We start from the raw sequence: 27054 nt of genomic DNA on the forward strand, positions 1-27054 counted from the left end.
GGGGGGCGAGCGGGGGAGTTCTCTGGCAAATTGAGCAGCAGCGCTGTGACAGGGAGAGGAGAGATGCGGGTTGTCTGTGTATCTCCCCCGCTCACCCCCCTCCCCTGACAACCCGCATCTCTCCTCTCCCTGTCACAGCGCTGCTGCTCAACAGAGCTGACACTGGGGGGAACTTTCCAGCTGCCACTGACATCACCAGTGATATTAAGGCTTGATTCACACCTACCCCTGTATGCATTTTTAGTGTTTTTTGCATTTTGCAGATTTTCATTACAGTACATTTAACATGGTTTCCTATGGAACACGTTCTGTAGTGCAAATCTGCAAAATGCAAAAAGCACTAAAAATGCATAGGTGTGAATCAGGCCTAATACCATGATCAGTGTTAATAATTTGCACTGTCACTGTACTAATGGCACTGGGTAGGAAGGGGTTAACATCTAGGGTGATGATAGGTTTAAATGTGTGCCTAACTATGTGTAATGTGTGTGATACGTGCTGCTTTTACTAAAGGATCATGTTCGTTTTTTTTCTCTGCTTAGCAGGGAATAAAAACACATCAAGATCCCGTCAGTGAACAGAGCTCTGTATTGTTTACAATCACAGAGCTCTGTTCTGTGAATCACTTGTCCAATCAGCAGGTGCCAGTGATTAATCATTGGCCGAGATCCACTGATCGGCTTGCGCCAGTGGTGTATTTAGGTTTTGTGCTGCCCTAGGCCTGACTGAGCTTGCGCACCCCCTAATTTAAATATGACCCACCCCTTCCTGTCAAGGCCACACCCCTTTCTTTTAAAGATCCGCCCTGTCATCTTCATTGGAGGAGGACAGAGGGACGCCGCGGGAAGAGGACAGAGAGGCATGCAGCATCTTTTCATTTGGTGGGTAAGGGGATATATGCTGGTTGCTTTGGGAGGGGAGGATCAGACCCCTCCCAAAGCACCCAGCACATATCCCCTTACCCCCCTCCCCTCATCCATGTGTGCATTTGTTATCTGCCCCCTTCTCGGATACTGTGTCCCCCTACACTGTAAACTATACACAGACCTCAGAGCAGAAGCACGGCTCATGCACTGAAGTCGTGTCCCTCCTCTGTGGCTCCTTCTCCTCCTGGCTGTGTACACTAGAACATTGGAGCTGAGAAGGAGGAGGAGCTGAGGAGTGTGTGTGGCTGACAGTGGGGAGAGAGGTGACGGCTGCTATGGAAAGCCGATCGCCGCTTGTGGGACCCCGGGTGGCAGATGTCCTGGGTGCCCACGCTAGCGCACTCTGGCTGCCAGTTACCGAGGCTCAGTGCTGGAACTTGTTGTGGGTTCCGGGACAGTGGCGTCACTAGGTTTGGTGTCACCTGGAGCTGTAAAAATTGTGTCATCCCCCTTAATTTTTTGACTGGAGGCCCAGCGTTGGAGCTCATTGTGGCGGTCAACAAGGCCCAGAGGATATCAGGTTAGGCACTTCCTAATGGCTCAGTCCCTGGGAACAGTAATGAATAATGGCCAACAGGCTCTCTTACCAGACCCGGTGAAACCGCAACAGTGATCCCTCCGGCTGGACGTTCGCTCACTCTGGGTTGCCCAGGCTGACTCTGGTCAGTAGTGTAGCATGTCTGTACCCCGGCAGTGGCTTCATCTTTCTCCCCCTCTGGTGGTGCGGGTACAGCGTGGCTCTCTGGTGGTGCGGGAACAGTGTGGCTCTCTGGTGGTGCGGGTACAGCGTGGCTCTCTGGTGGTGCGGGTACAGCGTGGCTCTCTGGTGGTGCGGGTACAGCGTGGCTCTCTGGTGGTGTGGGTACAGCGTGGCTCTCTGGTGGTGTGGGTACAGCGTGGCTCTCTGGTGGTGCGGGTACCGCGTGGCTCTCTGGTGGTGCGGGTACAGCGTGGCTCTCTGGTGGTGCGGGTACAGCGTGGCTCTCTGGTGGTGCGGGTACAGCGTGGCTCTCTGGTGGTGCGGGAACAGTGTGGCTCTCTGGTGGTGCGGGTACAGCGTGGCTCTCTGGTGGTGCGGGTACAGCGTGGCTCTCTGGTGGTGCGGGTACAGCGTGGCTCTCTGGTGGTGCGGGTACAGCGTGGCTCTCTGGTGGTGCGGGTACAGCGTGGCTCTCTGGTGGTGCGGGTACCGCGTGGCTCTCTGGTGGTGCGGGTACAGCGTGGCTCTCTGGTGGTGCGGGTACAGCGTGGCTCTCTGGTGGTGCGGGTACAGCGTGGCTCTCTGGTGGTGCGGGTACAGCGTGGCTCTATGGTGGTGCGGGTACAGCGTGGCTCTCTGGTGGTGCAAGTACAGCGTGGCTCTCTGGTGGTGCGGGTACAGCGTGGCTCTCTGGTGGTGCGGGTACAGCGTGGCTCTCTGGTGGTGCGGGTACAGCGTGGCTCTCTGGTGGTGCGGGTACAGCGTGGCTCTCTGGTGGTGCGGGTACAGCGTGGCTCTAAGGTGGTGCGGGTACAGCGTGGCTCTGGTGGTGCGGGTACAGCGTGGCTCCCTCTTTGGCTTCCCCCAGCACAGTACTCTCTTTTTCTCCTCTAACACCCACCTCAGCAGAGTGCATGCATGCTGGGGGCTGTAGCATGTCTGTGGACACACAGGGGCCGCCACTCTTCAGGGACTACTTTTCCCATGATGCCCCCCAGAGTCTTCTGATTGGCTCTCTGCTGTGGCCAATCATGGGGAGGAAAACAGCGGTCAGGAAGCTGGGCGACGGCGCAGGGAAACCAATTAGAGCCGCTCTCTCTCTCTTCTCCCTTAGGCTGACAGAAAGGGGAGGGGGGGCGAGCGGGGGAGTTCTCTGGCAAATTGAGCAGCAGCGCTGTGACAGGGAGAGGAGAGATGCGGGTTGTCAGGGGAGGGGGGGCGAGCGGGGGAGACACACAGACAACCCGCATCTCTCCTCTCCCTGTCACAGCGCTGCTGCTCAATTTGCCAGAGAACTCCCCCGCTCGCCCCCCCTCCCCTTTCTGTCAGCCGAAGGGAGAAGAGAGAGAGAGCGGCTCTAATTGGTTTTACCCTGCCGCCGCCCAGCTTCCTGACCGCTGTTTTCCTCCCCATGATTGGCCACAGCAGAGGGCCAATCAGAGACAGAATCACAGCTTTACAGGGGGGTGGCTTGACGGCACCCGGGACGCCACTGCACTGCACTGCTAAGCTGTACTCCCTGCTGTGCGGGAGTCGGGAAGAGGGCGCCGCTGCCATTTTCGGGGGGGGGCGCCCCCCCGCACAGTGCCGCCCTAGGCCTGGGCCTTGTTGGCCTAGGCCAAGACACAGCACTGGCTTGCGCTGTAACGAATCACAATACAGCCAGGCCATCGGGGGCATCTAGATCAAGTACCAGGTACATGATCCTGCGCAGGGAGACTGCTTTGCTAAATGTATTATTCTGAAGCTTACCAATTCTTAGATGTGGCGACTGCATTCGTTTTCTTTTCTTAAAGTGATTTAAAGGATTTTTCACAGACACACAAAGCAGGGGGCAAGGAGCTGCAGTTACACAGTGTATAAGAGCTGGTTAGATGGAACGGATACACCCCACTTCACACAGCACACAGGAACAGAGTTGAGGCTGTCAATCACAGACCGTGTGCTGGAGATCCCTCCCCGTCACCTTTTTACTTCTCGGTGTCAGGAAAACTTTGTCAGAAGTGACTTTCTGAAAACTTGTCAGAAAGAAACAGGAATAAAACATGTACAATGTATATATGTGTGTAAACATAAAGAACCATTTATATAGGATCCTTTCACACACATATACACATATATACACATTTAAATGACGCGTAAGATTGGGACAAAAGGATGGGGGGAGTGTGTTTCCAGACAGGTATTGGGGAATGAGAGGAATGTTATGGGGAATACTGGGAAATGAATAAAAATAAAAATAATAAAAATAAATTATATATATATATATATATATATATAAAGATAAAAGTAAAAATAAAAATAAAATTAGAAATAAAAATAATAAAAATAAAAATACAAATAAATAAAAATAATAGTAATAAAAATAAAAATAAAGAAAGTATAAAAATAAAAATTTAAATAAAAATAAATAAATAAAAATAAAAATGGTATGTGTTATACACTAGGGCTATGTGGATAGGGGTAATGGGTGGGATACAGGTATACACTCAGACTAGTGTACGGGTATACCCATACATGTGTTACATGTAGACTGTAAGTTAATGGGGTAGTGACTAGATGATGGATAAAACAATGAATGAGACAACAGGTAGGACAATGGATGAAACAATACGTGGGGAATTGAGATGAGATGAGGCAGGGATGTGGTTGGGGTCACAGAAAAATGTTAATTTCGATGCCTTCATTGAGGCCTCCTGGCGATAAAGTGTCTAGTGTGTATATCCAGTAGTTTTCTCTTTCACACAACCTTTTGTAGCGTTCAGCGGTAGGGAGGGTGGGTGGAATAGACTCAATAACCCACACGCGTAGCCCTGAAGATGTTTGTCCATGATGTTCTTTAAAATGTCTCGGTACGTTATGCTTGTCAATGCCCTTCTCTACAAGGTTACGATGCTCACCAAACCTTTTGCGGAGCGGGCGTATAGTGCGGCCTACGTATAGTAGGCCGCAGGGGCATGTGAGGCAATAGACCACATAATCTGAACCACAATTGAAGAAGTCAGGGATGACATATAGTTTACCCTTATGATGGAAGTCTTTTTGCCTATGTGTAACATGGGCGCATGTGAGGCAGAGGGGCTTCCTACATTGATACATGCCTTTGATGTTAAAGAAGGTTAACGGGGCACTGGCAGTGGGGCGTGCTGTTTTCACTTTGCTTGGTGCTTTTTGGGCCTTTATATTCTTAGCCCGTCTGTAGGTGACCAGTGGTTTATCACTTATGGTGGGTTTTAGATGCGGATCCTCACGCAGAATGGACCAGTGTTTGGTGAAGATCTTTTCCATTTGCTTAAATCTGTTGTGGTATTGTGTCACAAATCTGACGGGTTGAGTAGTGTCCTCTGTACTGGTTTGTTTCTTGTCCTTCGCGTTTTCACTGAGATAGTATTTGAAGGCTTCTTCTATGATGTGGTCTGGGTAACCCCTGTCTTTGAATTTGGCTTTGAGTAGTAGGCCGTGTGTTTCATAGTCCTGTAGGCGTGTGCAATTGTGTTTTAGGCGGCAGAACTGGAATTTTTTGGGATGTTTTTAACCCATCGTGGGTGATGGCAACTGTTAAAGTGTAGGTAAGAATTCCCTGAGGTGGATTTTGTACAATTCTGGGCGCAGATGGTGTTTTCATAGTGGAAGAGTTCCAGATCCAAATAGGCCAGTTTGTTATTGTCTGTGACTGATGTGAATGATAGACCCATGGTGTTGTTGTTGCAGTGTTGGACGAAGGGTAGGATGGAGGTTTCTGGACCATCCCAGATAATGACCACGTCATCTATGTAGCGCCCGTAATAGACTATGTGGGATGCATATGGGTTATTGTTGTGTATATATTGTAGCTCCCAGTAATCCATGGTAAGGATCGCGTAGCTGGGGGCAAAATTGGCCCCCATGGCAGTTCCTTGTGTTTAAATGTAGAAGTCTCTGTGGGATTCGAAATAATTGTGGGTTAGGCAGAATTCTAATATTTCCAGTAAGAATTGGTTCTGACGTGTGTTGAGTGATGGATCATTGTTGAGGTAGTGTTGTACAGCTTGTAAACCAATGTTGTGGGGAATGGACGTGTATAGCGAGACCACATCTAGCGAGAGCCAGCGGTACGTGGGTTCCCAGGAGTAGTATTGTAGCATGTTCAGATGGTGGATGCTGTCTTTGATGTAGGAAGGTAGGTTCTGTACTATACCCTGTAGAAAATAATCAATGTAGATAGAGAAGTAGCTGGTTACGCTTTCCATGGCCGCCACTATTGGTCTACCAGGAGGGTGTGTGGGGTCTTTGTGCACCTTAGGAAGGTGGTAAAAGTAGGGCCTTTTGTAAAAGTCATGTTTAAGAAATGAGGCTTCGGATGCAGTAACTATACCATCTGCTTGTGCTCGATCTACTAGGTCGTGTGCTTCAATAGAGAATTTGGGTAAGGGATCTCCGGAAAGTTTTTTGTATGTGGATGTGTCAGATAGGAGTCTAGTTGTTTCCAGCATGTAGTCTGCACAGTTCTGGACTACGATACCATCTCCTTTATCTGCAGGCTTAATAACCAGTTGCCTGTTGTGGGTGAGTGATTTAAGGGCCGTGCGTTCTGCTGGGGTTAAGTTGGATGGTGGATTGGAGCGTGACATTTGACACATTCATAGTATATCAGCATATACAACCTGATAGAAGGTCTGGACATAGGGTCCTTTAGCAAATGTGGGATAAAAGATAGATTTCAGATTGAAATTGGTGTGTAAGATGGGTGGAGAGGTAGGTGGATGTTGAGTTAGAGATTCAATCTGGTCGTCAATGTAGAGATCTTCTAACTGGTCTAGGGCTATGAGTTCTGCGGGTCCTAGGGTGGAGGAGTCTTGTGATATTTCTATGAATCTACTGAGATCCAAGAAGAGAGTAAAAGGGTTGGGAGATGCTGTGGGGGCGAAGGTGAGCCCGCGTGCTAGTAGAGATTTTTCAGGCCTCGGATAAGGTGTGATCAGAGAGGTTGAAGATTTTTACAGTCTGTGCAATTTCTCCCTCCTTTTTGTGTCTGTGTCTCCCTCCTCTCCTGCCTCGTCGGTGAGCTTTCTTTTTGGGCAGGGTTGGGGGGTGATCACTAAAAAAGTGGGGGTAGGGGTGGGAGATATATGTTTATTGGTCAGACTGTAAATGGGGGGTGATGAGATGGCGTGGATACTGGGGTGGTCCGTGGTGGGCCCAGATGCATGAGTCATCTTGGGCTGTGTGGTGTGTAGATTCCCAATACCAAAATCCAGAGTGGATGACTGGGGATCCTCATAGGTACTGTGATCTGATATGGCACTGCCGGTCTGTGTTTCTTTGAGGATAACCGGTATAGAAGGGATTGAGGTAAGGATGCCAGTGTGGGGTTTCTTCTTTATACTCTTGGAAGTTTTGGGGGTGTACTGGAGGAAGAAACTGACACTGGGGGGTGGTGTACGATGATGGTCCTCTTTTGGTATGGGTGTAGGCTGTGGCCGTCTGCAAGGTGCCGGTGGCCTATGTGGTTTATATGGCTTGGTGGAGGGGCCTTGACAGGATAAGTGGGCCGTGGTGGGTCTTGGTACGCATTCCATCAGGGGGACCGGGGTGTGGTTCTCTTGCCCTGATGGGGTGTGGAGATTGGGGTGGTTGTTGACTTTGGGGGGGGGGGTGTATTGTGTCTGGGTTTTTTCCAACAAATCCTGTTGGAATTGTAATCGTCAAAGTCTCTGCGTATCTTCTGTAATTTACATTTGATGAGGCAATCCTCTTGGTACTTAGTACCAAGTACTTATTTTTATTTTTCTTTATTTTATTTTTCTTTATTTCCCAGTATTCCCCATAACATTCCTCTCATTCCCCAATACCCGTCTGGAAACACACTCCCCCCGCCTTTTGTCCCAATCTTACGCATCATTTAAATGTGTATATATGTGTATATGTGTGTGAAAGGATCCTATATAAATGGTTCTTTATGTTTACACACATATATACATTGTACATGTTTTATTCCTTTTCCATCATTGCGTCATTTCTTCTCATATATACCACCCATCTCTCCCTATAATTATATACCTCTTTAATTATATACCGTTTTTTTGTATTCCCTTCTCATATATATTTACCCTCCATCCGGCGGCCAGATTCAGGTAGCTCGTTCCACGTTAATTACTGCTATCAATAAAATCAAGACAAATTCCTCCAGTGCCCTCGGTAAGGCGCTGGAGGATTTATCCTCTGCTGAAAGAGACTTTGCCACCACCCCGACCCCCGCAAATACGGACCTGCTTAAACTACAAACTAGAGTAGTTACCCAGCTACAATATCAGAAAGCAAGACAAAAACTGTTTTTCTCCAAACAAAAAATGTTTAAATATGGGGAAAAAGCAGGCAAGTTATTGGCATATTTGGTGCACAGCGAAGATAGACCCCCGGTGGTTATCACACTGCATGGCCCTAGTGGACAACAAATAACAGATACACCCAGAGTAACTTCTATGTTCAGAGATTTCTTTACTGACTTGTACAAAACGACAGCTCCCACTGAGACACAATCTATGTCTCTCTTTCTTGAGATGGTGATTTTCCCACAGCTGACAGAAGAACAGATAGACCTACTAGAGGCACCCCTCACCACAGACGAAATTACAACTGCTAAATCTCCAGGATCAGACGGACTCCCAATTGAGTTTTATTCCCAATTTAGTGAAATACTAACCCCTAAACTGCTAACTTTATACAATCATCTCTTCGAGACTGGGACTTTACCCCCATCCATGACAGAGGCAACAATAGTCCTCATCCCCAAACCAGGAAAGGACCCGGGATAGCCAGAATCCTATCGACCAATATCCCTCTACAGGTTAACATCAAAATATTGGCCAAAGTACTGTCTATTAGGCTCAATCAGGTCATCTTATCACTAATACATACAGACCAGGCAGGTTTCATGCCTGGTCGCAACACCTCGTTTAATCTCCGGAAACTATATATGAATATACAGGCTACACACGAGGAGGTTGGCTCACGAGTTGTGGTGACTCTTGACACAGCAAAAGCCTTCGACTCGGTGGAGTGGAGGTATCTCTGGAGATGCTTGGAGGGTTATGGCTTCGGCCCGAAATTTATTAAATGGGTTCAATTACTGTACCAGGCACCCAGGGCCAGGGTGGTGGCTAATGGGTGGTCGTCTCAGATGTTTGACCTCAGCAGAGGCACGAGGCAAGGCTGCCCCTTATCCCCATTATTGTATGCCCTTGTGGCAGAACCCCTGGCGATATCCATCCGAGCGAACCCGGAGATTAAAGGACTAAGACTGGGCTCTTTAATTGAAAAAATCAGTATGTATGCAGATGACACACTACTATATTTAGCGGATTCGGGCCCATCACTATGTACCGCACTCCACACGATCGAACAATTCGGAATATTTTCAGGACTGAAAATCAATTGGGATAAGTCCAAAATTCTACCTATTGATAGCTTCCCACCCCCAGAATCCCAAGCCAGACTACCGCTTCAGAGAGTTGATGTTATTAAATATCTAGGGATCCATATATATAGATTCCCTGCCGACTATGTATCCCTCAATATAGATCCTCTTATTTCCATGGTTAAAAATAAAGTACGGGTTTGGTCCAAACTACCTCTTGGGACCTGGGGTCGCATAAATTTAATTAAAATGATCTTACTCCCCAAAATACTGTATGTTCTCTGGCATACTCCAGTTTACTTACCCCTGAAACATTTCAAATCTTTAGAGTCCCTTCTCAAGCCGTTTGTGTGGGGTACCAATAGACACAAACTAGCATGGCAAACTCTCAAGAACCCGACTGATCTTGGTGGCACAGCTCTTCCTGACTTTAACCTGTATTACATTGCATCACAACTGTCACAACTTTTCCACCTAGATAAAACAGATAGCGAGAGGTTTCTCACGCTTCTATGTCCAAAGTGGGCACAACACACCAAGGATTCGATATATGCAATAGCATCAGCCTCGGGGGGGATGGAACTAGGAGAAAATAGACACACCCTGATATATCATTACAGGAAAATATGGGACTTAGCCACCACTAAACTTGAAATTCCACGGTTCAATGATTACACGCCTGTATGGCACAACAAGAACCTTCCTGAATTCAACAAAATTCATGACACCTTTTTATGGTCCATGCAGGGAATATTTTATCTGCATCACCTACTAAAAGACAGACATCTTAAAACCTTTGACTCACTTAAAGAAGAATTTACAGTTCAGAACCAGATGTTCTTTAGATTTCTACAAATCCGTCACGCGACACAATCACAATTTCCTGACTCCCTCCCAAACCCTACACCTAATGTCCTTATGGCAGTAATTAAGAGTACAGACCCCCATAAACTGATTTCAGCTTTCTATAACATGCTCTCAACCCCCGTCTCTACTAAAATAGCATATGATCTCAAACCAAGATGGGAAAGAGAAGTGGGACCAATAGAGGATGAGGAGTGGGGGGAGGCACTGGAGTCTTGTAGGGCTGTGTCCCCCAAATTATCAGACCGTCTGTCGCAGCTTTACATTCTTCAAAGGGCAAATCTCACACCCATTAGAGTGGCAAGATACAAACGTACACAATCTACTACGTGTCTAATGTGTGGGACAGAGACAGGTACTTTTTTCCATTCGATCTGGACATGTCCTAAGATACAAGGCTTATGGGAACAAATTGTGACATTTCTGCACGATACAATGGGCTCACCCCTAGCTCTAGACCCAAAACAATGCCTTCTGGGTATAATTCCAGACACAATTGACAAATACACCAAAACATTTCTCCACGAAACACTCTTTGCAGCAAGAAAGGTTATAGCCAAAAAATGGATGAGACAAACGCCTCCTAAAATAGTGGAATGGAAGGTGAAGGTGAATAATACCTTGCCGTATAAGAAATGCATATATATTAATAGAGGTTGCCCTGCCAAGTACAATAAGATATGGGATCGTTGGCTCCAAGAGTCTGATACCTGTGTATAATGAAACAAAATTGGTATGGAATGATTTCTAGGATGCGCGCCTTGATGTGTAGTTTCTATGTGTTAAATGTATACATATGGAATATTTTAACATGACAAGCACAATGTATTTAATATCATATGTACTGAATGTATAACAATCAATGTACTAGTTACCAAGTTCATATGTTTAAGCAAACATAACATGTATGCACCAGTTGATCAATAAAAACTTTGATGTAAAAAAAAAAAAAAAAAACTACTTGATATCACCTCCCTCACGGCAGATTTAGAAAAACTATATCATCAACACGGTCGGACCCCAACACGTGAATTACTTCAACAGATTACACTAAAGAGGAAGGCATTGGACAATATCCTCTCTGAACACACAGAGAAATCACTTAGATGGTCAAATGCTCCTTTCCTCTTATATAACGGTTCGGCTTCGACCATGTTTGCAAGGAAATGAAGACAAACACTACAACCCACTCACACATACAAACTGAGAAATAGGACAGGGAATCTCACTTCTCACCCTAATGAGGTAGTACAACTGTTCTCCACATACTACCAAACTCTACTTGCAGACCCCAAGATTCCTGTTGCTCCTGCTTCCCTATCATGGTTGGAGTCCATTCCCTTACCCAAGCTTACAGATGATCAAGTGCAATCCCTTAATGCCCCTTGCTCAGAAGAGGAAGTTGCCTCAATCATATCTAAACTAAAACCTTCAAAAGCTCCAGGCCCGGATGGCTTTACGGCCCTTTATTATAAAAAGTTCTCTGGTCTCCTAACCCCAAAATTGACAAGACTTTTTAATAAAGTCCTAGCTGGTGATTCATTCCCTAATGATATGCTTATGGCCAATATGTCCCTGATTCCCTTTACCTGAATCAGGTAAAGATCACATACTCCCCCAAAACTATTGGCCCATATCAGTCATTAACAATGATCTAAAAATTTTTAGCCGCCTGCTGGCAGATCGCCTTGCAGCAATTATCACATCTTTAATATCCCCGGATCAAACAAGATTTATTCCCACATGACAAATTATGGATAACATACGCTTAGCCTCCAACATTATACAAGATGCTAACATACACACAAATAAGGTTCTCATGCTAAGCTTAGATATAAACAAGGCCTTTGATAGTGTCCTTTGGCCCTATCTGGACATGGTCCTTTCCAAGTTTGGGATTCAAGGAAAATTTGTAAATGGTTTTCGCGCTCTGTATAGCAAACCCCAAACCAGAATCAAAATACCCGGCAGCTCATCACAATACTTTGACTTAGGTAGGGGTACAAGACAGGGCTGTCCCCTATCCCCCCCTCCTATTTGCCCTCGCAATGGAGCCCCTGACTAGATATTTAAACAATAATCAGGACATTAGGGGATATTGTAAAAATAATCACGAATATAAACTTAGTCTATATGCAGATGATGTCCTATTGTTTCTCACGGACCCATTAGTCTCCTTGCCCAATCTTTTCAAGATATTGGACACTTTTCGCAATGTCTCCGGCCTGGGGGTCAACCCCTCTAAATGCGTCGCGATGCCCATACATTTACCACCCCCCTCAGTCTCCACCCTTAGAAGCAGTTTCAAATTTTCCTGGAATACAGAGTCATTACAATACCTGGGCGTACGGTTAGCGCCTACTTTGAAATTGGTGTATACCCTGAACTATTCTACGACTTTCTCTAACATCAAAAAACTACTAACTCAATGGTCCCCTTATCATATTTCCTTTTTGGGAAGAATACAGGCGGTCAAAATGTCGATACTGCCTAAACTGCTGTTTTATTTCAGGGCCCTGCCTTTATACGTAGCCAAATCTACCATACAAGACATTTAAAAGGCCATACTAAAATGTATATGGCAGGGTAAAAAACCATGCATGAGCAGGATTCTGATGTTCAGGTTCAGAGTTAAGGGGGGCCTGGGCTGCCCGGACTTGTGGAAATACTACTTGGCAGCCAGATTAATTCAAATGGCTCAATGGCATCTTTCCACATTGGGCATCCCTTGGCTTCAATTTGAAAAGTACTCTATTAAACCTTATTTCCTGCCAGGCATTTTGTGGACTACGGCGGTGAACCACAGAAGGATATCCCAGCTCAATGAAATAGTTGGGCAGGCCCTGTATCTCTGGAACTTATACAAAGAGGGATTCGGTCTTTCCTCTAAGCCTCCCCTGTTGGCCTCATTTTTGGGTGACCCCGGCTTCCCAGCTGCAATGCAGAGATAGATTTCACGCTCTGGTCCTCACAAGGACTGATGACACTGCACTCATTGATGCAGGGCACCGCATTCTGCACGTTAGAATACCTGCACCAAAACTTTGCCATACCTAACTCAGACTTATTTAAATACCTACAGATACGTCATTTTTTTCCAAAAGGCCATCTCTCAAATTGAGGAGGAGGCTAGAACACCTTTTGACAATATGTGCCACGATGGTGGCAATATCCTTATTGTATATGCACCTGTATGACCTTCATGCAGAGGCCAAATCTATGGCAATGTTAGACTGGGAAAAAGAGGTTGGTCTAGAGTTTTCAGTAGAGAATTGGCATGAAATGGTCAAGAATATGCATAAATGTACACGCTCAGTAGCGGTTAAGAAAACGGTACTTAAATTGCACACTGGATGGTATTATACGCCAGTCAGACTTTATAAAATGTACCCTACTACCACAGATAGATGTTTTAGGGACTGTGGAGACAAAGGGGCCCTGCTCCATATTTTTTGGAGCTGTAGGGAGTTATGCTCCCTCTGGCAACAGACATCTGCAAAAGTCTTACAAATAACTGGCTCAAACATCACCTTGACATTTTAAATGTGCATTTTATTTGCAGACCTCCCTGAGATCATACCTCCAGTGCAGAAACTGGTCCACACATTGTTTGGGGCAATCCAATGGGCAATTGCCTTAAATTGGCGCAAACGCACAGTCTCCTGGGCTCAGGTGCTTCATCGCATGGAATCGGTGAGACTGATGGAACGTATCCATCACACCCTCACAGACTCCATGCGAATTTTTGACAGGAAATGGGAATCCTGGCCAAACTCATAGATGGCGGAGATGCTTGCTTTAAAACTAGATACAAGTTGTACTTTGCTATTAATAACCTCATGATGATACAACAGTCATATGTTTTGAGTTGCGAGCTTAACTTTTTACCTATAGTGCGCATGGCAGTATCCTATCTTTTTTTAAAGTTATTATTTCCTTTTTCATTTCTAAGTTTTGTTAATCTGTTACTGAAAACCAATACGCATTTACGCACATATTACGCATGATTTACATACAAGTTGCATATGAGCACTATATGATGCAGATTTGACATTACTTTGGATATGTACAACTATCTCAAACCTGATCCCTGTATGTATAATGTCACTTCTATGTAAATGTCTGACTATTCCCAATAAAAACTTTTGTAAACAAAAAAAAAGGACAATTTCATGTTTTACTAATATAATGATAATCCACTGTCACAGCCTTCCTAAAAAAAACTGTAACTTCAACTGGAGGTCTAACGGTCTTAAGCCTCGTAAGCAAAATGGGATTTTCTGACGGGAATTGTGTGATGACAGGCTGTTGGCGGAAAATCCGACCGTGTGTATGCTCCATCGGACAATTGTTGTCGGATTTTCCGCAGAGAAATGTTGGATGGCAGGCTTTAAAATTTTCCGCGGACAAATGTCTGTTGTCGGATTTTCCGAGCGTGTGTACACAAGTCCGTCGGATAAAAGTCCAAAGTACAAACACGCATGCTTGGAAGCAAGGAAGAGCCAGAAGTGGTCAGTCTTGTAAACTAGCGTTTGTAATGGAGAATTAACATTCGTGGCGCAGCAATTTATGAAATCTTGAAATGCAGCACACAATTCTCTTCTTCTTTAATAGGATAATAATGAAGCTGCTTTGCTGGTGATACTGGTGGAGTTATGGCAAACTCATTTTCAAAGGCTTTTTTTTCTAGTGATATCAAGAATAATATTATTATGCTTGTTATTTTTTTTTTTTTGGTACAAGTTACCACAACACCATTAGCTCATAGTTTTTAAGATCAAAGATACAACTATGTAGGTGTCCCTTGTCAATTTTACATTGTATTTTTTAAAATGTAACTGCCTACTACCAAACTGGGGATTTGAAGTAAAACACATAGCCAAGTATTATTCTACACTATTTTTTTATTGTGCATTAAAAAAAGAAAACATATAAAATTGGATATGCTATCTGCCAATAGAACTTAGCCAAAAAGTGCATTCTATGCTTCCAAAAATATAGAAAATATACCAAATATAATCATTATTCAACCAAAAAATATAATAAAAGCCTCATACATGCATCCTGCTTCTTAATATATGGTGTCAACAATGCCAAGAGTTGGTGAAAGCAGGGGTCCGTCACCCGGGAGATAATTCCAAAAATCATCTGGATTATTCTCCTGGAGCTTCAGCAGCAAAGGCATATGACATAATTGGTCACGATTAATAAAGCAGCCAATCTTTGGTCCAAGAAATCCTCCTCCTCCTGTTCCTGGACTGGACTTGGGTCAAAGCAATAACTCCAAGGCCAATAATAAATAACACATTATCTCCTCCGATTCCGCAACATGGTTTGTTGACCGTTTAGAAACAAACTAAAAAACCCAAAATGAAAAGCGCGAATCAACACTCACCAAACTTCTACTAACACAAAGTTAGCAGAAGGAGCCCAAAGGGTGGTACTAAAGAGCTGAAAAACCATGTAGTACGTCACTACGTTTGTGTTTGTTGGCCGACAATGCCTTGCCGTCTGTATGCAAGACAAGTTCCTGGCCAAAAGTCCGAGGTTTTGTCTGCGGAAAATCTGATCTTGTGTACGAGGCTTTAGGCTAGAGATTCTCATTGTACAAGTTCAGTTCAATCAATGGGGGCTCAGAACGTTGCTTAAAAGGATTTAAGCATCAAGGTTTCAAGCACTGGACCAGGCCATGGCTCGGCAGCAGAGGTAAAAGAGCAACTAGGGTGAAACTGAGTGGATTAGGGTCAGGTTAGCAAAACCTGAACTTCCTCTTTTAAAAGTATGCAGCAGAATGACTCAGAAATTAATTACTGCTTGGCATTTTTAAACACTCAGCAGGTTTAAGGGGTTGGCAAATAAGAAAAGGCAAGATACAGCCTAATTATCTGGGTGTATAAAAGGAGTCACCATAGTACTAATATTTTAGTGTTTATTCAGAAAGTTCTTTGGTAAGTTACCTTAATTTATCACTTGTTTAAAGGAATGTATAGTGGCTTTGTAATTTTGTTGCTTAATTTATTGTGGTCAGACCTTAATATAAAATGTAAAAATATTTTTTTGTCAGGTAAATATTAAATATTGCATATAAATATTATATAGGTTTCGATTTACACCTTTATCTGTATTTGAATCACTTTGAGATTCAATGATAATATAAATATACACACATATATAAATAAAAATATATGTAAAACCTATAAACTTAGATAAAGATCAGTAATTCAGTATTACTAGTGCTTAAGTGAATGTAAAGTTTTTGTGTAGTGTAAAGTAATTGTAATTTTTGTTGTCATGTTCTGTTATGAGAGAAATATAAAGGCTGGTATCACTGACTACCTTCTGAAAATGCTATATGCCTGGCTGCATGTGGGCTCAACAAACAGGCACCTAGTTAAGTCAATTGAGCTGATTTACTCAAGTAGAGGCTTTTCACCTAGCAAAGTAAATGTTTACCTGCAAAGTTTATGTTCACCATACAAAGTGAAAGTTAGTGAACCAGGATCATCATTTGTGAGAGAATTTAAAAACACAGCATTTTTTAACACAATTGGTAATTTAAAGTGAAGAGCTCATTTAGTTAATCAACCTTTCTAACTTAAAGTCCTCAAGCATGAAATGTTGGTGTTTAACAAATTAATAATAAGATAATAAATAATCAATCTCTAATAATCAAGATTTAGTTGATTAAAGTGTATGTATTGTCAAACCTTTTTTGCCTATACATCAGTGTCAGCTGGTGCTGTATATTTGGGTGTTAAACTAGACACCAGTCACCACCACCAGCCCCCTGGTCGGTCACTGGCTCGTCAGTTCCCCCACCAGCCCTGCACTTACCTCATCTAGCAGCTTTGGCTCCTTCTTGCGTCTCCTCCATGGCGGCGGCTTCCTCCCCGGCGAGTTCCCTCCTCCTTCCGTCGGCGGCCAATATGATCGCTTCACCTCTCGGCCAAATGGGTCGACCTGCTTCCTGATTGGCCGGGAGGAGAAGCAGGAAGACAATAGCGAATATTAATTTGCTAATGTCACACAACTGGGTGGGCTCAGCTGCGCCCCAAACCCATCCTATTTTGAATCCTTTTAAAGCCTCTGGCTCTAATCACGTGCTTCTAAAAAAAAAAAAAAAAAAAAAAAAATCTTTGGAATCCATGCCTCTGGCACCTTGCATGTAGATTAGGGTCCAGAAGCATGGATTGGGGTGGCCCCCTGTGCCCCTAATGATTGGGCCACCACTGCCATACATACTCTTAAAAGCTGAAGTTTGGGTATGGCAATTTTTACATAGTTACATCGACCCAGTTTGAGCCAATGTAAGTATGCATGTGGACCTGTGGGATCCCTGTGGAAGCTGGAAATCACTTTAGTAGACACTGTAGCTTCTGGGTCCCTTTAGATTGCCTCCAGCTTCTCTTGATTGGCAGCCCTGCTGCAAAGCTTTTGCTAGTGTCAGATCGCCTGAAGGCTGTAAAATATAACCGATGGTCTATGAATCAGTTCTTGTGTATTGTACTGTACTCAAAGATACAGAATTAACAGGTACTTCATAGTTCCCCATTTTTGCAAGTGACAGAAGGGGTCTTTCGCATTTGACAGCAATTACACGTTCCTGAAAATACTTCAAACAACTGACACCTGTCTCAGTGCTTCATGGTACATGGTGACTGGGTTAAAGTGGTTCTAAAGGCTGAATGTTTTTACCTTCCTGTACTCTATGCAGGAAGGTAAAAAAACTTTTGTGTGCAGCGCCCCCCAGCCCCCCAAATCCTTACCTGAGCTACCTTCGATCCAATGATGTTCATGATAGCCTTGGTTGTCCCGGGACTCTCCCTCCTCATTGGCTCAGACAGTAGTGAGAGCCCATTGGTTCCCACTGCTGTCAATCAATGCAAGTTTGCCAATGAGAAGAGAGTGGGGGGCGGAGAGTAGCTGTAGCTCTATGTGTCTTATGGATGCATAGAGCAGCGGTTTGGGAGTGAGCACGCAGTGGTGCCCCCAGGGCAAGTGGTTTTCTCTGGCGGGACTGCTCGAGGGGGAGGAGTCAGGAGTGACGGCTAGGGACCTTTTTTTAAACAAAGCTTTAATACCACTTTAAGGTTGGTATAAATGCTGGATTATGTTCCTAACCTATGTTATCTGAATCGAGGCAGCCACTTGACTGAGTGGTGAAGCATCTTCAACATTACAGAAGACGTCTAGTTAAATGTGACTAACTACTGTTAGCTATACCATGACTTGGATAAATTAAAATCATTGCAGACTTCTTTAGTGCATGTTTTTACATTTGATAAACAGTGTTTTATGTGTATTTTTTTTTTTTTTTATTTGAGCAATGGCATGAGCATTAGTGAGCTTACCTCTTAAATTTTTCAGCATAATCTTTTGTATTGCAGGATTACCAAACCACAGCTCAAAAATGGACACACCTATTATGTTATGTTTTACAAAAATTCTTAAAATTTATATTGATGCTGCTGGGCCAGATGAAAAATTATCCGGAGCTGAATTAAAAAAAATAATTGATGAAAATTTTGGTGAATTAATAAAAGTGAGTACCTTCCAGAGTCTTGAAGCCATTTTTCTCTCTTAAATATAAATAACAGAATTTTAGTTATTTTACATTCGCGGTTTTTACAGTATTTATTATATACTATTTAGAAGGTATGTTGTAAGAGTTCCCAGATGCATATTGGGCATGATGTCCATATTTAAAAGCCAAATTCCCGGCAGATATAAAACAGAACACTGTTTAATTTTAGTAGCTCCAAAACTTTTTTGAGCTTCAGGCATTTGGCTTCAGATGACTTTAAGTGGAGATGCGAACCACCTCCATAGAGAATAATTGATTTTTTTTCTCCCTGAGCATTTTGGAGCTTCAGGCTTCAAGCTATAAAACGCTCTGGTGTGAATGAAGCCTTACCAATCACAAGCTTGTGAAGTTGTCACTGTTGTATTTATTTCTGTTAGCAGAAATCCAACATGTTACATTCACAATTTATTAAAACATATTATTTTTCCTCGGTGTGTCTCGCTGTATCACCAGTAATAGCTCTTTTATATGAAAAAATCTATGTGTTATCCTTTTAGTCAGAGGGATTTGTTGATTACATTTTGGGCTAAAAAGCTAGGGCTGCGCAAATTATGCCAACATTGAGCTGGAAATAACTACAGGAAAGTGCATTTTTCTAGCCAAGAGTATGTATGCACAGGAGTGGGTAATGCACCGAGTACAGGAGTCAGGAGTAAGTAATGCACAGAGCGCAGGGGCCAGGAGTAAATAACCCACAGTGTGCAGGGGTAAGGAGTAGGTAATGCAAAGAGTGTAGAAGTCAAAAGTACATAAAGCACAGAGTGTCCCCAAGCAAACATGCAGCAACGCACACAGGGCTTTTTCTTACATGGAGCTGAGAACAGTATTTGTATTTCTATGTGCCCAGGTACCTGTGACCCCTGAAATGCTCAGGAAAGGAGTTAAGAGGAAATAAAAGTATATATGTATACCTTGCAGAATACTGCAGTTGCCTAACTGAGTTAAATTGAATTAAAAACAGTTATTCCACTCACTACTCATGATAAACTGTGCCAGAGTGTTGCAACAATAGGCACAGCAGAGCAAATCCCTTGAAATATATTTCTATTTTATTCCATAATGTACAAAATGACTACTTACAACATAAAATAATTAGATTCAGTGTCTACTGCTGTAAACCGGCTCCAGCAATAAGAAGAACCCCCACTCAGGACTTTCTAATTGCAAGCTGACAAGCTTGTATAAATGCCTACTTGTTGCACCTTCCTGGGACTTGCATCCAAAACCGAGTTGCCAGATTTAGTTTGAGCCATTAACTGTTACATCAGGGTGCCAAGACTACAGGTCAATCTCCTAATTCAATCAGCAGAGGAACAGTAAGACTGCTTAATGGCATTGAGTTATTAATTGCACTATTGAATGCATACCTTGGAAGGTGCAACAAGTGAGCATTTATATGATTTGTTTGAAATGAACGCAGTGTCTGATTGAGAAACACACCAAATATCCAAGATCATGCTTATGCATTTATTGGATCTAAACTATCTGATCAACCCACTATTATGCCCCGTACACACGGTCGGACATTGATCGGACATTCCGACAACAAAATCCTAGGATTTTTTCCGACGGATGTTGGCTCAAACTTGTCTTGCATACACACGGTCACACAAAGTTGTCGGAAAATCCGATCGTTCTGAACATGGTGACGTAAAACACGTACGTCGGGACTATAAACGGGGCAATAGCCAATAGCTTTTGTCTCTTAATTTATTCTGAGCATGCGTGGCACTTTGTCTGTCGGATTTGTCTATACACGATCGGAATTTAAAGGATCGGATTTTGTTGTCGGAAAATTTTATAGCATGCTCTCAAACTTTGTGTGTCAGAAATTCCGATGGAAAAAGTCAGATGGAGCCCACACACGGTCGGAATTTCCGACAACAAGCTCTGATTGCACATATTCCGTCGGAAAGTCCGACCGTGTGTACAGGGCATAATAGTTGAATCTACGGGGCCTATGCTTTGATTAGTAATTCTTGCAAAACATTGCAAAGTTCTACCTAAATGGCCAAATGTATTGGTGTCAGGTATATGGTGGATGGTACACAGGACAGTGCCCCAGCGTATGTGAATATAAGTGATGAACTTTGATATTTGAAATTCAGAGTCAGTAAACAGGTTTTTGCTACCTGCGTTTTCAATTCCCAATTGAAGTGTCATTTTTGGCATCATGCAGAATGTATTGTTTCCTGATACAGGTTATAGCCTAGTCCTAAGTAGAGGCCTTTGAGAATACATTACGCTGGAATATGATGAATGCTTATATTTGCGCACATCTAAATAACCAATGCAATCAATTAGCTTCCTGTAAGATACTGGGGTATTATTGAACGCAATGGGAATACTACCGATTATTGTGCATTTTGTTATTGGTGCATAGGAGGGATGTTGGACTGTATGCTGCTATTTTGGTTGTACAGGATCATTATTATATACACTGTATTGTGGTGATAACAGATCTGGTATTTTCTGTAAACTTTGACTATACCTGTTCCTTGTACTTATGCCGCGTACACACGGTCGGACTTTCCGGCAGGAAAAGTCCGACGGAATATTTTCATCGGACATTCTGATCGTGTGTGGGCCTCATCGGACTTTTTTTTTTTTTCAATTCTGACGGACCTAGAAATAGAACATGTTTTAAATCTTTCCAACAGAATCAATTCCTTTCGGGAAAACCGAGTGTCTGTATGCTGTTCCAACGGACCAAAAAAAACCGACGCATGCTCTGAAGCAAGTACGAGATGGCAGCTATTGGCTACTCGCTATTGAACTTCCTTTTTCTAGTCCTGTCGTACGTGTTGTACGTCACCGCGTTCTAGACGGTCGGACTTTGGTGTGATCGTGTGTAGGCAAGACAGTTTCAGCGGAACTCTGTCGGAAAGACCTTTAGAGTTTATTCCAACGGAAAGACCGGTCGTGTGTACGCAGCATGAGGGTTTTTTAAGGTTAAAATTATTAAGTTACCTTTTATTATTTACAATTAGTAGAGACTTACATTTATGCAATATTGGCAAAAATAATATTAACTATCTCCTGGGGATATCTCATTTTTTTGAGGGGAAGTATCTTGTTATTTCAAATGGGTTACACAGATGTGAGAGATAAGAAGCTTAATCAAGTCATTGCTCTCATTTATAAATATGGTGACATCATGATTTGCTGCTGGAAAAATTGTATGAATGGGAAGCTGTAGAGGGAGAATAGGGAAGTTTCTTCAATCCTCCGTTGTTGCAGGGGCAGAGAGATGACTTCTTGCCATACCAATCTATTAACCTTCTATGAGGAGGTGAGTTGCCATCTAGATAAAGTAAGGCCCGTAGACGTGGTGTATCTGGATTTTGCAAAAGCATTTGACACAGTTCCCCATAAACATTTACTGTACAAAATAAGGTGCGTTGGCATGGACCATAGGGTGAGTACATGGATTGAAAACTGGCTACAAGGGCGTGTTCAGAGGGTGGTGATAAATGGGGAGTACTCAGAATGGTCAGGGGTGGGTAGTGGGGTTCCCCAGGGTTCTGTGCTGGGACCAATCCTATTTAATTTGTTCATAAACGACCTGGAGGATGGGATAAACAGTTCAATCTCTGTATTTGCAGACGATACTAAGCTAAGCAGGGCAATAACTTCTCCGCAGGATGTGGAAATCTTGCAAAAAGACCTGAACAAATTAATGGAGTGGGCGACTACATGGCAAATGAGGTTCAATGTAGAAAAATGTAAAATAATGCATTTGGGTGGCAAAAATATGAATGCAATCTATACACTGGGGGAGAACCTCTGGGGGAATCTAGGATGGAAAAGGACCTGTGGGTCCTAGTAGATGATAGGCTCAGAAATGGCATGCAATGCCAAGCTGCTGCTAACAAAGCAAACAGAATATTGGCATGCATTAATTCCAGAAATAAAACAATAATTCTCCCGCTCTACAAGACTCTGGTCCGACCGCACCTAGAGTATGCTGTCCAGTTCTGGGCACCAGTCCTCAGGAAGGATGTACTGGAAATGGAGCGAGTACAAAGAAGGGCAACAAAGCTAATAAAGGGTCTGGAGGATCTTAGTTATGAGGAAAGGTTGCGAGCACTGAACTTATTCTCTCTGGAGAGGGAGACGCTTGAGAGGGGATATGATTTAAATTTACAAATACTGTACTGGTGACCCCACAATAGGGATAAAACTTTTTCGCAGAAGAGAGTTTAATAAGACTCGTGGCCACTCATTACAATTAGAAGAAAAGAGGTTTAACCTTAAATTACGTAGAGGGTTCTTTACTGTAAGAGCGGCAAGGATGTGGAATTCCCTTCCACAGGCGGTGGTCTCAGCGGGGAGCATTGATAGCTTCAAGAAACTATTAGATAATCACCTGAATGACCGCAACATACAGGGATATGTAATGTAATACTGACACATAATCACACACATAGGTTGGACTTGATGGACTTGTGTCTTTTTTCAACCTCACCTACTATGTAACTATGACTACTGCATAACCACACTTTGGAGTCTACACTACAAAAGCAAAATGGAGGAATGGTTCAACAGAATGGTTGAACAGAATGGTTGAATCCTCTAATTGCAAGGAGACCCCTTCTATTCCCAAACTATTCTTACACCTTCAGCAGCATTGTCAGAAGTGGCAACGGTAGTAGCCATTTCATTCTACGCGGTTTTACTTTCTTCATGCCATGGCCTCAGACAAATTTGCTGGACCAGAACAATTGGCATTATATACAGGATGTTTACAGCTTATCACGACTACTCCATTGTCCCTGAACTACAGCTGATTACCCCACTGTAGAGTCTACAGAATGGATCTCTGGTCCACACTAGCCTGGTTTGTTATAGAGGTTCTATCTGACCCAGCCTTCAGTTCCCTTTCCCAGAGGGTAGTCGATGGGTAGCATAGTCACCAAAAAAAAAACAAAAAAGACTGTTACTCACAAGCGCTGAGAGGTTGACAATAAAAATGAACAGGGACTGGTCTGTCTGTGCTTTTTTGCTGCCGCCACTAATAGTACAGGTAGTTTCTAAGTAAGCGACACCATTGTCCATAGCCACCATCACCTGTGGCTGCTCTGATTCCCCCCACCATTACTGCCTGCTCCCAATTATGTGTCAAACCCAAAAAAACTTTCAATCACAATTTTCAACTGGCCAAATAACCAAATAATTACAAAAAAAATCTAGTGATGCCCCACTAGCAGAAACCTTTATCCCTCAGTATCCTCTTCATCTGCATTCTTTACCACTTTCTAGAAGAATGTATAAGTGCAGAATGTTGAAATATAGAAAAAAAGACTTTCCCCTACATAAACATGTACAGCATATATGCGCGCACACACACACACACACATTATAAAACAATTGCACTTATGTATCTAATGTTAACAAATTCAGAGTTTAGCTTATGCTGAAAAGTTGCATTCTATAGGAACAGTTGGCAATATTACTGTAGATAAAACAGTATTTTCTGTCATTTTCTAGAAATGCTTTCTGCAACAAAAGTAAAAAATATTTTTTTCTCTGCAGAAAAATATAACTCCAGAAACAATTAAAAAACTGCTGGCGCAAGCAAAGCCTTACATAGAGAATGGATGCACCAGGCAAGAATATGCCGCACTAATATGCGCTGCATTTATTTCTTTTGAGGAAGACTGGGAAAAGTTACAAAAGTATTGATTGTTTGTGTAACATACTTTTACATTAAAAATCTGTAGAAGTTTTCACTACTTATGAGCAAATCTTCATAGTTTACTGTTTTGCCAACTACATGTTAACTGCTTCCATGCTTAATAAATTCTATACGATTGTCCTTACTGTTTTCATTGAATGTAAATATTATATATTCTATCACTAATAAAGTTTTTTAGTTTTGGGCAGTGTTTGGAAGGGTTAGAATCTGTGTCCTCACTCACTGTCCTTGTGACCATTGTCACCTCGATAAAAGCTGATGGAAAATCCAAAATGTTTACAGTTGTCCCTGGAACAGAAGGTAAGAGGAAATCTCCCAATGGGAACACCTGTTCTAGGGATCTCACTCACTGGATAGCTTTCCTCTCACATTGTATCTCCAGGACAGAAATTGAAGGGAAATCTCTGCAATGTGACACAGAAGAAAAACTAATGTCATAAATGGAACTATGACATATTGGGGATTGTGTACCTGCATGCTGGATGGCATCATGCTTGGAGAGAGCACCCGTACAGGCTATAGCTGGTCAGGAACAGGGAAGCACAAGATACTGTACTCACAGAAATTACAGGACTAAAGTGCAGCAAGCAGGCAAGCAGGAATACTAGTAAGAGACACTTAAAGCACTGGGGTGTGGAGTCCTGGCTAGACAAGGGTATCTTACAGCAGTGGGATGCTGAGGAACACTGGGGTAATGATATCTATGAGGAACACAGAGGTACACAGGGGTCCCAGGGAATGCAGGTAAACAGGATACAGTTGGGGTGCACAAGGATTCTAGGTCAGATAGGATACCTATTAGTACTGATAGGGATAAACACAGCATGCCCACACCGAGAGCGAAGGTGAGGGGCCTTGGAAGATCTGAGGCACAGTGTCTAAGGAACCATGCTGTCTTTTCCAGAGCTCCTGAAGGTAGAGATGGGTCACGCTGCAGACAACTCTCAGAATGGTCCTCTGACTCAAGCAGGCAGCTACTGGCAACTAGGGGCTGAGAAGTAGGTAGGATTCCCTTGCAGCACTGAGTTGCAGGGGTCACAGGTCAGTAGGTAGTACAGCCCAAGATGGCAGAAGTGCATGGAAACACACAGAGGCACTAGAAATGGAAGTAGTGTGTACAGAGACACACAGGATCACTAGTAGCATACCTACCAACTGTCCCGGATCCCGCAGGACCTTCCTGGAAGTTCAACCCGCAGGTCCGGGCTGTATCCCAGAGCAGAGGGCTGAAACAAGTCAGTCTGGCACCCAGCTCTTCCACTAACTTAATTTGCATGCAGCCAGCAGGGAGAGTTGCCATTGTAGCTACAGATCTTCATGTTACACCGGCTAATGCAGTAGCAGGTGGCAGGGGATCGTGTTGTCAGGGATTCAGTGAACCACGCAGGAGATGTTCAGGGCCAGGACAAGCAGGGGAGTGGGGCGTGCCATGCAAGCGCCATATATACTACTGAGTGCCCTGGGTTCAGACTTCTGTCTTCCAACAAAGTTTACTTGCATTTCACCGCAGCAATGCTCTACCAGGCAGCTAGTGTGATCATCTTAGCCAGCACCACCCACAGCCTCGTGGATGCTGCACACACAGAACAGTCCTGCCCTGAGGCTCTGGTGAGCAAAGAGGAAAGTAAGGCAAGGAGGGGATCAGAGGAGGGATTGGGATGCAGAGGTTAACACAGACAGTGGGGTGGAAAGGTGAGCCAAGAGTGGATTTAGGGTGGAAGTGAGCAGAGTGAGGGGTCTGAGGTGCAAAGGGGGGGGGGGTTGAGATACAGAGATGAGCAGATGAAGGTAGCTGCAGAGGTGAGCAGGGTAGGGGGGTGGGGGTGCAGAGGCGAGCAGGGCAGTTGGGGGTCCAACATTGAGAAGGGTGGGATTGGGGTGTAGAGTTTTGTAGAGAGCATGGGGTGCAACAGTGAGCAGAGAGGGAAACATGGGTTAGGAGAAGGAGAGGAGTTGTGGTGCAGAGGTTAGCAGCCCAGATAGCAAAGATAAGTTGCCACACATTTGTGGCAGTGTTGAATTGTAAGTCTGGTTAACTTGCTGCACATTTTCACTGGCAAGTTGTACACTTGCAGAGCACTTGAAGCACAAGTTCTAGTTGACATTTTTCCAAATTCAGCCACAGTGACGCCTGTGGTGGGATGACTATTGCACAACATAACTGAACCAGAACTTGAAGCAGACTTGCAGAATGTTTGCAAAGAAAGTTGATCTGGAGTCATGCAATGCAGACTTGCCGCAATTGTGCAACAAACAGGTCTAGCAATAGCTTAGCAAGTCGTTTTCAAACTTGCAGCTCAATTGTTTGCTATCTGGGAGAGAGGGGTAGTTGAGGTGCAGTTGTTAGAAGAAAAGGGAGTTAGGATATACAGGTCAGCAAGGGGAGGTTGGGGTGCAGATGTGAGTGTAGAGGTAAGCAGAGAGGGTGATTTGGGGTGCAGAAATGATAAGAGAGTGGTTTTGGGGAACGGAGGTTAGCAGAGGGCTAGGGGTTTGGAGTGCAGAGTTTAGTAGTGAAGGGGGTTTTGGATGTAAAGGCAAGCAGACGGAGGTGCAGAGGCAAGCAGAAAGGGTGTTTGGGAAACAGAGGTTAGAAAAGGAGGAGGGGTTGTGGTGCATAGGCTAGTGGGGGTAGGAGGTGGGAGTGCAGTTGTGAGCAGAAAGGGGGGTTGGGGTGCAACTTCTCCCCCAGAAATCTTACCCGCAAAGGGAGTACAGGGAGGGGGGCAATGTATACAGACAGGAGGCAATGTGTACAGGGAGGGGTGTAAAAAGGGAGTAGGAGCAGTTATTAAGCCATATAAAGAAAAAAAACTGCGCTGTTTAAACATACCACACAAGCGGCAACTCAAAGTGAAATACGCACAAATACAAAACATAAGGAGC

At 43.8% G+C, this 27054-nt stretch overlaps 1 long non-coding RNA gene across 1 annotated transcript; it reads left to right on the forward strand.

Annotated features, from left to right (window-relative positions):
- Positions 1 to 15709: 15709 nt before the first annotated feature.
- LOC141103207 (uncharacterized) lies at positions 15710 to 24288 on the forward strand. Its single transcript, XR_012235266.1, has 3 exons — positions 15710 to 15834; positions 18274 to 18428; positions 24006 to 24288. It is a non-coding gene; the product is annotated as an uncharacterized lncRNA (long non-coding RNA).
- The last annotated feature ends 2766 nt before the right edge of the window (positions 24289 to 27054 follow it).

The sequence above is a fragment of the Aquarana catesbeiana genome, linkage group LG07 (genome assembly GCF_042186555.1).
Source record: "Aquarana catesbeiana isolate 2022-GZ linkage group LG07, ASM4218655v1, whole genome shotgun sequence".
Lineage (NCBI taxonomy): Eukaryota > Metazoa > Chordata > Amphibia > Anura > Ranidae > Aquarana > Aquarana catesbeiana.